General features: G+C 36.5%; 1 pseudogene; it reads right to left on the bottom strand.

Annotated features, from left to right (window-relative positions):
* Positions 1–447: 447 nt before the first annotated feature.
* On the bottom strand, positions 448–2248 carry LOC149547822 (aldehyde oxidase GLOX pseudogene; annotated as a pseudogene).
* Positions 2249–12104: the final 9856 nt, after the last annotated feature.

Here is a 12104-nt window from a genome sequence, read left to right as displayed (position 1 = left end):
CCAACTCTCATCATCAACTCTGATGTGAGACCAGACAGTGAGCTATGGGAAGAGAGAATTTGCACATTTGTGATTCTGGGAAGGTGGAAACCGAACAACCCTTCATTTTAGAATGTGAAGCATACAGAGACAGCAGGGTCGAATTGTAGGTATCTTATCCCACAACTCTACGTACAATTTATTCAACAAGAAGAACATTGAGAAATTTGATGGACTCATCATCAGCCTACACAAAATTAATAAAATTGGTATAATGGGAAAGGTTTCGGATAGACTATCAGCCTCTTAGACGTTAGAATCTTATCTATCTATCTATAACATGTTTCAACAAATTCGTGAAATTTTCCAAGCTAGGGACCAATTGAACGGGCGCATTTCTGTCATATCCAATACTAATTAGTTGTGGTCTTTGAGTCGTTGACCATGTACTGCAATACAACGCATTCCTGGAAGGAATATTTCACTTTCTCTTTATTTGAAATTTAAAAAAAGAATTGCTTGCCGTGCAATTACATCTGGCTTATAAAATAAATAAAAAATCAAGCATAACTTTTACATTAGATAGATTGAACAAACAGGAAGAACTTAGAAGCTATGCGAAGCGAATCCATTTGGCAGTGCTGGGAACCCCGTTGTTAACCACAAACAGCATGTAATATCCCGGCGGTGCAGCCACACCCCCTGGCGGGGCCGTCACGGAAGAAGAATAAACCACTTTCCCTTTCGCATTCGAAACGACACTCGCTGTTCCAGCCGCCAGACCGAGCAATCTCTGGTTCATGGAATTCGTGTGCGTCGTAAACGATGGAGCGTAGACATTGAACTGAACTGCGCTCGTAACTGAACTGGGAACAGAATAAACGACCCTGAATGTTGCCCCATACGAGACGGAAGACGACGACATGGAAATTATCTTGGGTCGGAAAGAGTCCTTATTCACCTTGTCCAAGTAATAAGGACTGTACGCCTCCAGCCGGAGCTCCGTGGGAAAGTTAGACCCAGTGAGCACGTAGCCCGCATGCGGATTTGACCCACCTACAATCACTCTCCCATCGGGCATCACATTCGCAGTAGAATGGTACATCCTCGGGATGGCAGTAGCCCCCAGTGTGAAGAAGCGCTGTCCGACCGGCGCAGCGGGTCGGTAGAGAAAAGGTGTCAAAACGGGCTCGATCGCCATGTCCCAACCTGCTACGCCCTTGGCGGCTCCATTGATGATGATGATTTCACCGTTGGGGAGAATGAGCATGTCCGACATTGTTCTCGGCCCTGGCATGTCTTCCATGCTCCACGACGGATTGGAGTCAGTGATGACCATCCGGCCACAGCTGCGGAGCGCGGCTGTGAAATTGCCCGCCCTCGCCTGAGCGAAACCGTTGTCTGGACATCCCCCACATATCATCACTTCCACTTTGGAAAACCCGTCCGAACTGGAGAGCAGCAGCATGACGGACGACCCGGTGGACGGGTAATTCCTCGGGCCGTCACCGGGCATTGTGGGAAAAGTCTTGACGACGGCGTTGGTTTTGTAGTTGAGGAGAATGGAGTCCCTGTTGGCGAACACAAAGAGATTGCCGTCGGACGAGAGGTGGACAAACGGGTAGAGATTGTTTTCTACTTGGGGACTGGTTCGGGTCTGCAGTAGAAACGGCAGGTTGAAAACTCCTTCTCCGGGACTCTTGGGGACAAACTCGTAGTGAAACATCCGGGTGCCTCCAACGACAATAATACGGTTGTCTGGTAGAATCTGGTTGGTGGCATACCACCGGTCTGCTGCGAGCTTGGGCACCTCAAAATTGTTCCAGTCGCAGTTACCGTCGGAGCAGGGGACGAAATAACGGATGTCACGGGATCCGTCACGGTAACCGCCGGTCTGCACGAGCGTCCCGTTGGCGGTGAACGCAGCGGAGGAGCACCAGGTGTCGGTGAAGAGCATAAGCGGCCTGACTTTGTTGGTTGATATTTTGTACTCGATGGAGTGAGCGGTGCAGTCGTGGGTCAGCGCTGTGTCTTGCGGGTTGTCGCGACATCGGCCGTTGTCGAGCTGAATCTGCGAGGGGCCGAAGTTTGTTCTGTCGAACATCACCACCGTGTTCCTACGCGTGGTGGCCATGTGCATCGCAGAGACCCCGCCATTTGGCACTAGAAGCGTCCATTTTCCCTGCTTCACAGCCAGTTGGGCCTCTGCATGATCCCATGGGCATAAGCTCAACAACAATGAAACCACGCACACAGCTTTCAACATCATTTTTTCTTCAACCTCTTCTGTACTTAAACGTCAGTTTCTCTACTTTACTCCTTGCAGAAAAGTGTTTGATGCAATGCGTTTTATAGTACTAGTCGTCCACCGATATGCCGTGTGAACGGGATTGGTATAAACGTATTAATTGATATGAATGCCAGGTTATTTCTTGAATCGACCTGGAATGTTTTTCAAGGAATAGAGCATTCGACAAGGATAGAATGTTGCAAGAACACGTTTATTCTCTTGGGGATTGTTTAAAAAATTGGTGCAACAGACTCTTGACGGCTGATGCCCATTTTAAATAATTGTTCGTACGACTGCGATTCTTTGGCATCCCGTTCAGCAAGGCCATGTAGTTTAGTGGCATTTTATATGAAAACAAGGTTTGGTACTGCAACCATCTATGCTGAATCAAAGTTGAAGCCAATTTATTTAATATTTGTTCTGACTTTCGGTCGTCGTCTTCCTTGTAGAGCTAAACTTTGGATATGTACTAGACATGACATGGTCCAAATTTGACAAAAGAATTAGCGTATGGTTGAATTGACTATTGCTGTTTGAATTAATTGGGGGTGCGATGGGCATACCTAAGGGTCTGTTTGGTTAGTGGAATTTTAAAAATTGGGATTTCTACGAACTTTGGTTTAGCCAAATCAAATTTTGCAAATTTTCATTCTAATATTTGGAATTTTACTTAAACCGTTTGTTTCATTCAGAAGAATTACGTGTGAAGACACATTTTTTGCGTAAACTTGGAGTTGAAAGCAAATTTCAAAAAGTAGTCCAATCTATTGTTTTTACTTTAATTAAAAAACATAACCAGGTTTTGATTTTCAATTCCTACTTGCTAATAGGAAGTTGGAAAACTTGGTTTTGAGGCAAAATTGGAAGTCCGGTAAGCTAATTCCATTTTGCCAATTTTGAAACAAACACAAAAAATTTCAATTTCAGATTTTGAAAATGCCAATTCCTGTCATCTTCCATCAACCAAATGGGCCCTAAGAGATTTGGAAAATAGATTAAGAAGAAGAAAAAATTGTGCATTTGAATATATAAAAGATCACTTAATATATTGATGTTTGTATGATAAAGATATCAATGGAAAAGTGATAGTTTTGTACTTTATTCAAAGAAATTAAAACAGATCAAAAAATAGTGAAGTTTCTTTTCAAAAACTTTTCTTTGAAAATATAATAAATAATTATATAATAATGTTCAAATGAAATTATTAAAAATTATAAACATTACATTTATCAATTTGATATAATAATTAGTATATATTATAATATATTATTTTGAAGAATTTTTTAAAAAAATTGATGTTTAAAGAATTTATATGTTATAGTTAAATATTAATTTGATAATTAATCTAATATAAAAATATAATATGTTTAAATTATTGTAAAATATATTTGATCATAAAATATCATATGTAATGATAATAATATAATTTGTATAAATAATTTAATTTGTTTCATATAATAAAAACAATATAAAAAGTATAAATATTCAATTGTACATGTGTTTTTTCAACATCATAACACTATGATCTATCATTTTAAAATCCTACACTCTCTCATCCTTATGGCAGATCTTAGAGTGTGATTTGAAATGTTGATGCCAAAAAAAATACACAATCTAATCCAAACAAAATTGCATAAAAAATGGATTGTGAAAATTTGATAATGTTAATAAATATAATCATAAAATATTCTAAAGAGTATAATAATAAATATTAAATAAGTAATTTCCAGACATTTCTATCACTTATATTAATATTGTTATTCTGGATTGTGCTAAGAGTGCCGAAAAGAGAGGGAGGAAGTCTCATTCTGAGCTTAGACAAAAAGATGGAGCAGTTAAATATCAGTAGAAGATTACAACATTAATTCAAGCAGTGAAGATATGCAAAGACCATGACATAAGAAATTTGAACATGGGGATCTTATAATTTGTTATCTTTTCCCCTAAACAACTAGCGGTGAATTGACATAGCTTCCTCCTGGGAGGTCATTAGTTCAAACCTAGCATTGACAATATTTTTAAAAATAATAATAATAATTCATGCAGTGAAGGGGAAAGACCTTCTAGTAGAGCAATGAAATTACTTACACGGAATGTTGGGGGCCTCAAGGTAAGTATAAAATATTGTGAAATGCTACATTTCTATTACAAAGCCTAAAATTTACTACTCCAACAAAAAAACTTGATAAGAGAGATTAGGATGTACTAAGAAAGAAATTAGGCATGTGGAACTTAGTGGGTGTCCTAGTGGAAGGTGCCTATGGATGATTAGTTGTGGTGTAGGATCCAAGATAGGATACTTAAGAAACTAGATATGTGGAAAAATCAAGAGTATTAGATTGAACCTCTAGTTTAGTCTCACTAATGCTTATGGTCTTACTCAAATTATAGATAAATGAATTGTACGAAGTGAGATTGAGTGGTTCCTTGACACTGTCCCTGAAGAGTTATGTATAATAGGGGTTGACTTTAATGTTATTTTAGATCCAAGAGTGAAGAAGGGGGGAATCACTAAACTTTCAAATACTTCAATCAAACTTAGGAAATCAGTCGGTAAGAATCAAATGGCAGAGATAAAAACAAAGCTCAAGAGCCATTTATTTGGAATAAAAAAGATAAAGGATTTATTAATGTTGCAGTGAAACTAGAGAGGTTTGTCTATAAAGTTGACAGGTCTAAAACTTTCTAACAACCTTTATACTAAAATTATCCCCTTTTATGATCCAGATCACTACCCATTCTTTTAAACGTTATTGAAGATAGAAACCCAAAAGGATGTCCTTTAAAGTTTGAGCTCATGTGGATGAAAGATGAGAACCTCCTAAAATTAATGGAAACTTGGTGGAATGAAACTTGCATCAAAGGACCTAAGTTGTTCTTCCTTGTCACCAAAATGAAGTGTATCAAAAATATTTTTAATCCTTGAATAAGAATAATTTTGGAAACATTTTTTATTCCAAAATGAGATTGGAAGAAGAACATGACACCCTTAAATGAAACATTATTGAGAAGGGTATGGATTGTGATTCATATATGAGAGAAAAATAGTTAAAATGTAATTATGAGGATATAAATTAACTAAAGAAGAAATATTTTGAAGACAAAAATCAAGAGAAACATGGTTGGATGTTGGGGATAGGATGTTCACCAAGTTCTTTTATAATGGTACCAAACTTTGTAGAAATATTAATAGGATAACCAAGATTAAAAAAGCTAATGGGGATGTTTTAGACCAACCTAAGGACATAGTGTCCAAGGATGTTGATTATTATAAAAATATTCTAACAAATTAGGATGGATCTGACTTATATCACCAAAAGTATGTTTTAAATAGAATTCCCAAAATGCAACAACAAATCAACCAAATGTAGTCAAATAATGCCCCTAGACCAAATGGATTTCAAACTAAATTCTTTCAAAAATGTTGACACATCATTTGGAATGAGCTTGTAGAGGCCTTAGAAGGGGCTAGAAATTTTGGTAATCTGTTAAAGAAGGTAATAGTAACTTCCTAACTATTACCCCTAAGAAAGATAAATCTCAAAATTTTGAGGACTTAAATTAAGACCAATTTTATTATGCAACACCATCTATAAAACCTTGAATAAAATAATGGTTGATAGGATCTAAGTTCTTACCTTTTATTTTCATTGAGTCATTTTGTTCCTGGTCAATCCCTTTATGGTGGGGTGATAATTTCCCAAGAGGCAATAAATTCAATAATACAAAATAAAAACCATAGCATGCTTATTAAACTCGACATTAGTAAAGCTTATTCAATAAAGTTGATTAGAGGTTCCTATTCAATGTATTAGTGCATTCTGGTTTTGCAAATTTAGTAGTATAATCTCATATATGAGTGTATTTCAACTCCAAAATTCTCAATCCCAACCAATGGGACTCCAAAGGGGTTTTTTGATATACTAAGGGTCTCAAGCAAGGATACCCCATATCTCATCTTCTTTTCAATATAATGGGTGACTAATGCAAAGGGATTGTGGTTATCTCAAATACTCTAAGATAATCAAATTTGTCAAGGTCTTTCTTCAATGGGCCATCTAATGATCTTACTAACTAAATTACCTTCCCAAGACTCCTCTCAAGAAATTTCCCCCAACCTTCCCAAGGTCTTTAATATGAAAATCCTAACCACTCTAGTGGAGTTCCAAACCAATAGTACTTGTTTGACCTTGCACTTTAGACCTTAAGGTCTCCTTTTTCCACAACCCTCTACCAAATTTTTTATGTACATAACCATGATTCATAATTAGTATGAATAAGTTTTCTTCCTACTTAAACTCAAGAAAAAAAAAACCCACAAAGAGATATGGCTCAGTTAGGCCTAATGAGAGACCCAATTCTAGTAGCCCTCCTAATCAAGTATTTTTCTTTTTTCTCTTTATTATCCTGAATGGCCCATAAATTTCAAGATAGTTTTGACTTCCCTTTTGTGGCTACCAATAATTACCACAAAGTAGGTCTTTTTTTCTCCTAACCCGGCTAACTTGATTTGGGCTCGATTAGGCCTAATATGATACAATGAACTTAAGGTACAAGAATGAGTGAAAAAAATTCACTAGTCAGCTCACCTCTAGACTTGAGAATTCAATCAGGGTCTACACCTCCTTATGGGACTCTAATGAACCTTTATGTCCCACCCATTCATTCCTTCATGCCACAAATATTGGCTTCTTTCTTGCTTTCCTAACTCACTGCCACATTGTGATCAGCCTAGAGCATCATCTCAAAAATGGAAAATATATGTTGTAAACTCCAAATATTGCATGAAACCCTTCTGCACATTCTATCCTAACATTACAAGAAGTCTTTTTCATTTCCTACTGTGGAATGCTAGGATATGGCCATTTTGTATTCAAACCCCAGGTTCTTAAGCGTCTAAGACATGTTTAGCTTCATAACCATGCCTCTTCTTTTATGCAATAGCTCATATCCTCAAACCACCTTAGAAGAGTAGGTAACTCACAAGGCTAGGGAACTATATAGGTTACAAGAATTGACAATTTAGTGCAAATCCATACATAGTAAAAATAGAGTAAAACAATTAAAAATTCTTGCTAAAAAATTATTGTTATTTCTTCCACCTATCATTAACCTTATCCCATCAAATTACAAGGACTTTTAAATTCTCTTGGATTAGTTATAACATATTACAACTAATTTTTTGCAAAGAATTACAAAAATTACAATAATAGTAAAAGCTTCAAAAGTTGGTCAAACAATGTTTTTGTAACTCCTCAGCAATTTGACATCTTTTGAGCAACTTTTCTCATTCACACTCTTGATCACTTCCAAATGTCTCAATTCATCTCAAGATCACTAATAATGCCCAATTAGACCTTAAATAACCATTCCTAATTACTATTCACACATTTGGTGCCCTTGGTAGGTTTTTGGCTATTGTCACCTTTAAGGGTGCTTACAACCAAAATGTGATTTCATTAAGACTTAAACTAAAAAGGTTCATAATATTATACCTTATTACTATTGGAAATATAAGAGGAGTAACTGAGAGGGGAGGGGTGAATTAGTTACCATAAAAATAAATATCAAATCCCTTAGACGTCAATACAAATCAAAACTTTGTGTAAACTAAACTCTGTTGTAACTCGACAACCACGCAGGCACTCAGTTAACGCTAATAAATGATGTAACTAGGTAAATGCTTATCATAAAAATCTTAAGATATTATCTATGATTGATCTTATTTTAACTTCGTTGCATACACATAAAAGAAATAGCATGAACATAGTTGACACCAAGATTTAACGTGGAAACCCAATTTGAGAAAAACCACCAATTGCAACTAGTTACTGATTTTCACTCTTCTGAAGTGAGCCCTATTAGTAGCCAACCCTATTGAAAGTTAAAAAACACACTATTAGGTGTGACCCTATTAGAGGATTTAATCAACCTATTAGGAGTGGCCTTGTTAGAGGTCTTTAGACAATTCAATAGAAATGTCACCTTATTAGAGGATTTAGAAATAGCTATTAAGCCAACTCTACTAAGAGATTTAGATCACTACTATAATGGTTAGAGAGTAACAATGAGATGACTGTTGAGAATTGTGTCTTAACCTTGCAAGATCTTTTTCCAAAAAACTCTAGAAAATTTTTAGAAAATTCTAGAATTTGTTTGTGGTAGTTTTTCACATGTTTATGAGTTGGAAAAAGGTGTATGATTTGTTAAAAATGTGTCTAGTCTCTAGAACAATGTAGAAGGGCTATTTTTAGAGTGTAAACAACTCATTATATGACTTTTATGGGGCTCTAAACTAGAGGACAAAATTATGGACGAAAATGGTATTCTTGGAGTTACAAATTAGAAATGGGTAACATGTGGCATGGTTGTTTTGCCCATCATTTTGTAAGACCACAGATGGTTTCCAAGTGACATATCACTATAAAAGGAGGGCTTGGGAGGTGCCTGAATCATTGAGTTCAGTTTGCAAGACGGGTGCTAGAAGGAGTCTCTCTGAGTCCAAGTCCAAATTTGAGTTGTGGTGATACGCTCCTGTAAGAACTTGCATTGCAAGTGTATTGTAATCTTCCAGATTTGAGAATAATTTGTGCGAGTTTTGGAGGGTGGGGTTTTCTCCTGGAAGGATTTTTCGATGGTAATCATTGTGTTATGAGTCCATTATTATTTTGATTAAGTTATTATGCATTTCTTGAGATCTTTGCAATAGTTAGTCAAATTTGCATAATCATCCTCTCAAAGATTAGTGTAGGAAGTGATTTCATGCAACTTTGCTTCCTTACAAGTGATATCAGAACTTGGCTAGTTTTCATTCTATTTGTTGGGTACAAGGTTTTTTTAGCTAATCAAGGTTTGAGTGGGAGCTTGTGCAGAGGTTTTTTTATTTCTGTGTTGTAGGATTGCAAAGATGGCAAGCACGTCAAGGAGGATTGATGTAGAGAAATTTTTTGGCACAAACTTTGAAATGTGGAAGCTAAAGATGGAAGATCTATTGATTGATCGGGATCTCTATGAGATGCAATTAATGAAAAGAAGTTGAGGCCCACAAATCCAACTTCAACTACAAAGTATGATGTGAGAGATAGAAAAGCTAAAAGTCTCATCAGATTGTGTCTTGCAGACTCTATACTGATTAATGTCCATGAAGAACCTATTGCAAAGAATCTTTCAAAGAAGCTAAGTGATATCTATCAATGAAATCACTTGTGAACAAGATTTTCTTGAGGAAGAAGTTGTATTCCTTGAGAATGGAAGAAGGTGGACAAATTTCTAAGCATCTTGAAAGTTTTAATATGTTGGTGACTCAGTTGACCTCAATTGGGGTGTTGATGGATGAAGAAGAAAGGTGTCAAATATTGCTATGTTCATTGTCAGACTCGTGGAACAGCCTTGCCATGGCCATAGGGAGCACTTCAGCTGTCTTGAAGATGGAGGACATTGTTGGTTCTCTACTTTCTAAAGAGATGAGAAGGAAGGTCTCTCTTAATGCCAAAGAGGCTTTGAGTGTTCAAGGAAGACCACAGAAAAGAGAAGAATGAGAAGTGGCATGGCCACTCTAAGTTCAAGAATAAGGGGAGATCAAAATCTTGTGGTAAGTCTAAGGCAATCTACTAGAATTGTGGCAAACCTGGACACTTTTGAAAGGACTGCAAAGAGGAAAAGAAAAAGAAGAAGAAGCAAGATTATGGTTCTGAGTCTGAGAAGGACGATGGATATGCTTTCATTGTAGCCTTGGCCACTCATGCAGGTGCATCTTTCCACATGACTCCTAATAGAAATTGGTTTAGTAAGTATGAAAAGTTTGATGGTGGTAAGTTGTATTTGGGTGATAACTTAGTTAGATTGATATTGTTGGTCGTGGAAGTATTCGTGTGAAATTTTATGATGGTAGAATTAGAAGATTTGATGGTGTCTTGCATATCTTAGGACTAGCAAGGAATTTTTTATCTGTTAGTAAACTAATAGATGTGGGTGTGCATGTAGAGTTTTCTAAAGCAGGTGTGAAAATGGTGAGAGATGATATGGTAATAGAAAGATGAAGCATATTGGGTACATTGTACCAGCTTGATGCATGCACAGTTGAGTGCATTAGTACTTCTGATAAGACTATGAAGAGGACTACTTTGTTGGAGAAGGAGAGGGTTTCTCTTTCAATAGATGGTTTTGGTTTCTGGGTACCCAAGGGTGCTCTATCTACTAAATCAAAGTTACATACAAAGAAGACTATGTTATGGCACCAGAGACTCGGCCACATAACTGAGAAAGGTCTATGAACCTTAAAGAATAAAAACCTTGTTGATGGCTTGAATGACTGCAATCTTGAGTTTGATTTTTGTGAGCATTGTATCTATGGTAAACAAAACCACATTCAATTTTACTCAAGTTATCATAAGTCCTCATGTATTTTGGATCTAATCCATTTTGATGTATTTGGTCCAGTTGATGTTCCTTCTATTGGTAGATTATTTTACTATGTTTCTTTCATTGATGATTTTAGTAGAAGAACATTGGATTATTTTCTTAGACGTAAAGCTAAAGTTTTCAATCATTTCAAAGAATTTAAAGCAATGGTTGAGTTGTCGACTGGAAAGAACATAAAGCATTTGAGAATTGATAATGGCGATGAATATTGCTCCAATGATTTTGACACATTTTGTAAAGATTATGATATTAAAAGAGAGAAGACAACTTCGTATTCTCCACAACATAATGGAGTTGTAGAAAGAATGAATAAGACCTTAATGGAGAAGGCTAGGAGTATGTTGAGTGGAGCTAGACTGGAACAAAAGTTTTGGTCCAAAGTTGTAGCCACTATCTGCTACCTGATAATTAGGTCTCCTACATTAGCTCTTGTTGATAAGACACCAATGGAAGCATGGTCAAGCCACAAGCCTTCATTTAGACATTTGAGAGTTTTTGGTTGTGAGGCATATGTTCATGTGCCAAAGGAGAAGTGGACAAAATTGGACAACAAAGCTGTCAAATGTATCTTCATCAGATATAGTTATGGTGTGAAAGGATACAAGCTTTAGGATCCTATTACACAAAATGTATTTTACTCCAAAAGTGTTATTTTGAGAGAAACTGAGCCTTCTTTTGTTACAGTGTAGCCAAAACAAATAAAAGAAAAGAAAGATGTGATTCAAATTCCTATTACACCTAAGAAAGTTGAATCAAGGCCCTTAGAAAGACAAGTTTTTGAATAGAGCTCTACGAGTTCTGAATCATTAGAGGAAGAGGGAGAACTTGATCATGAACCTAAACTTGAACCAGATCTTGTTCAAAGGTCTAATAGACAGAGGAAAGCACCAGAAAGGTATGGATGTTCTCGTGATGATTCGAGGTTTATATTTGCTTTGAATGCTAATATTGATTAACCAAAATCTATAGAAGAGGCTCTTGGTATGAATGATTCAGAGTCCTAGAAGATAGCCATGGAAGAAGAGATGGTAGCTCTTAAGATGAATAACACATGGGACCTTGTACCATTGCCTGAAGGATGGAAGACTGTTGGTTGTAAATGGGTGTTCAAAAGGAAGATGGGTTTAGATGGAAGCATTGAGATGTATAAAGCACAATTGGTTGCAAAAGGTTACTCCCAAGTTGCAGGAATTGATTATGGTGAAATTTTTTCTCCTATAGCAAAAATCACATCCATTCAATTTTTACTTTCTATTGCAATAGCTTATGATATAGAAGTTGAGTAGATAGATGTGAAGATAGCTTTCCTTCATGGAGATTTGGAGGAAGAAATTTATATGACACAGCTAGAGCACTTTGTGGTGAAAGGTAACTATCATTTGGTCTGTAAATTGAAGAAATCCTTGTATGGTCT

Source organism: Cupressus sempervirens, chromosome 7, assembly GCF_028749045.1.
Source record: "Cupressus sempervirens isolate cs-2001-9-10 chromosome 7, ASM2874904v1, whole genome shotgun sequence".
NCBI lineage: Eukaryota > Viridiplantae > Streptophyta > Pinopsida > Cupressales > Cupressaceae > Cupressus > Cupressus sempervirens.
The sequence above is the reverse complement of the archived record's forward strand: the minus strand, read 5'-3'. Positions and strand labels throughout refer to the sequence as shown.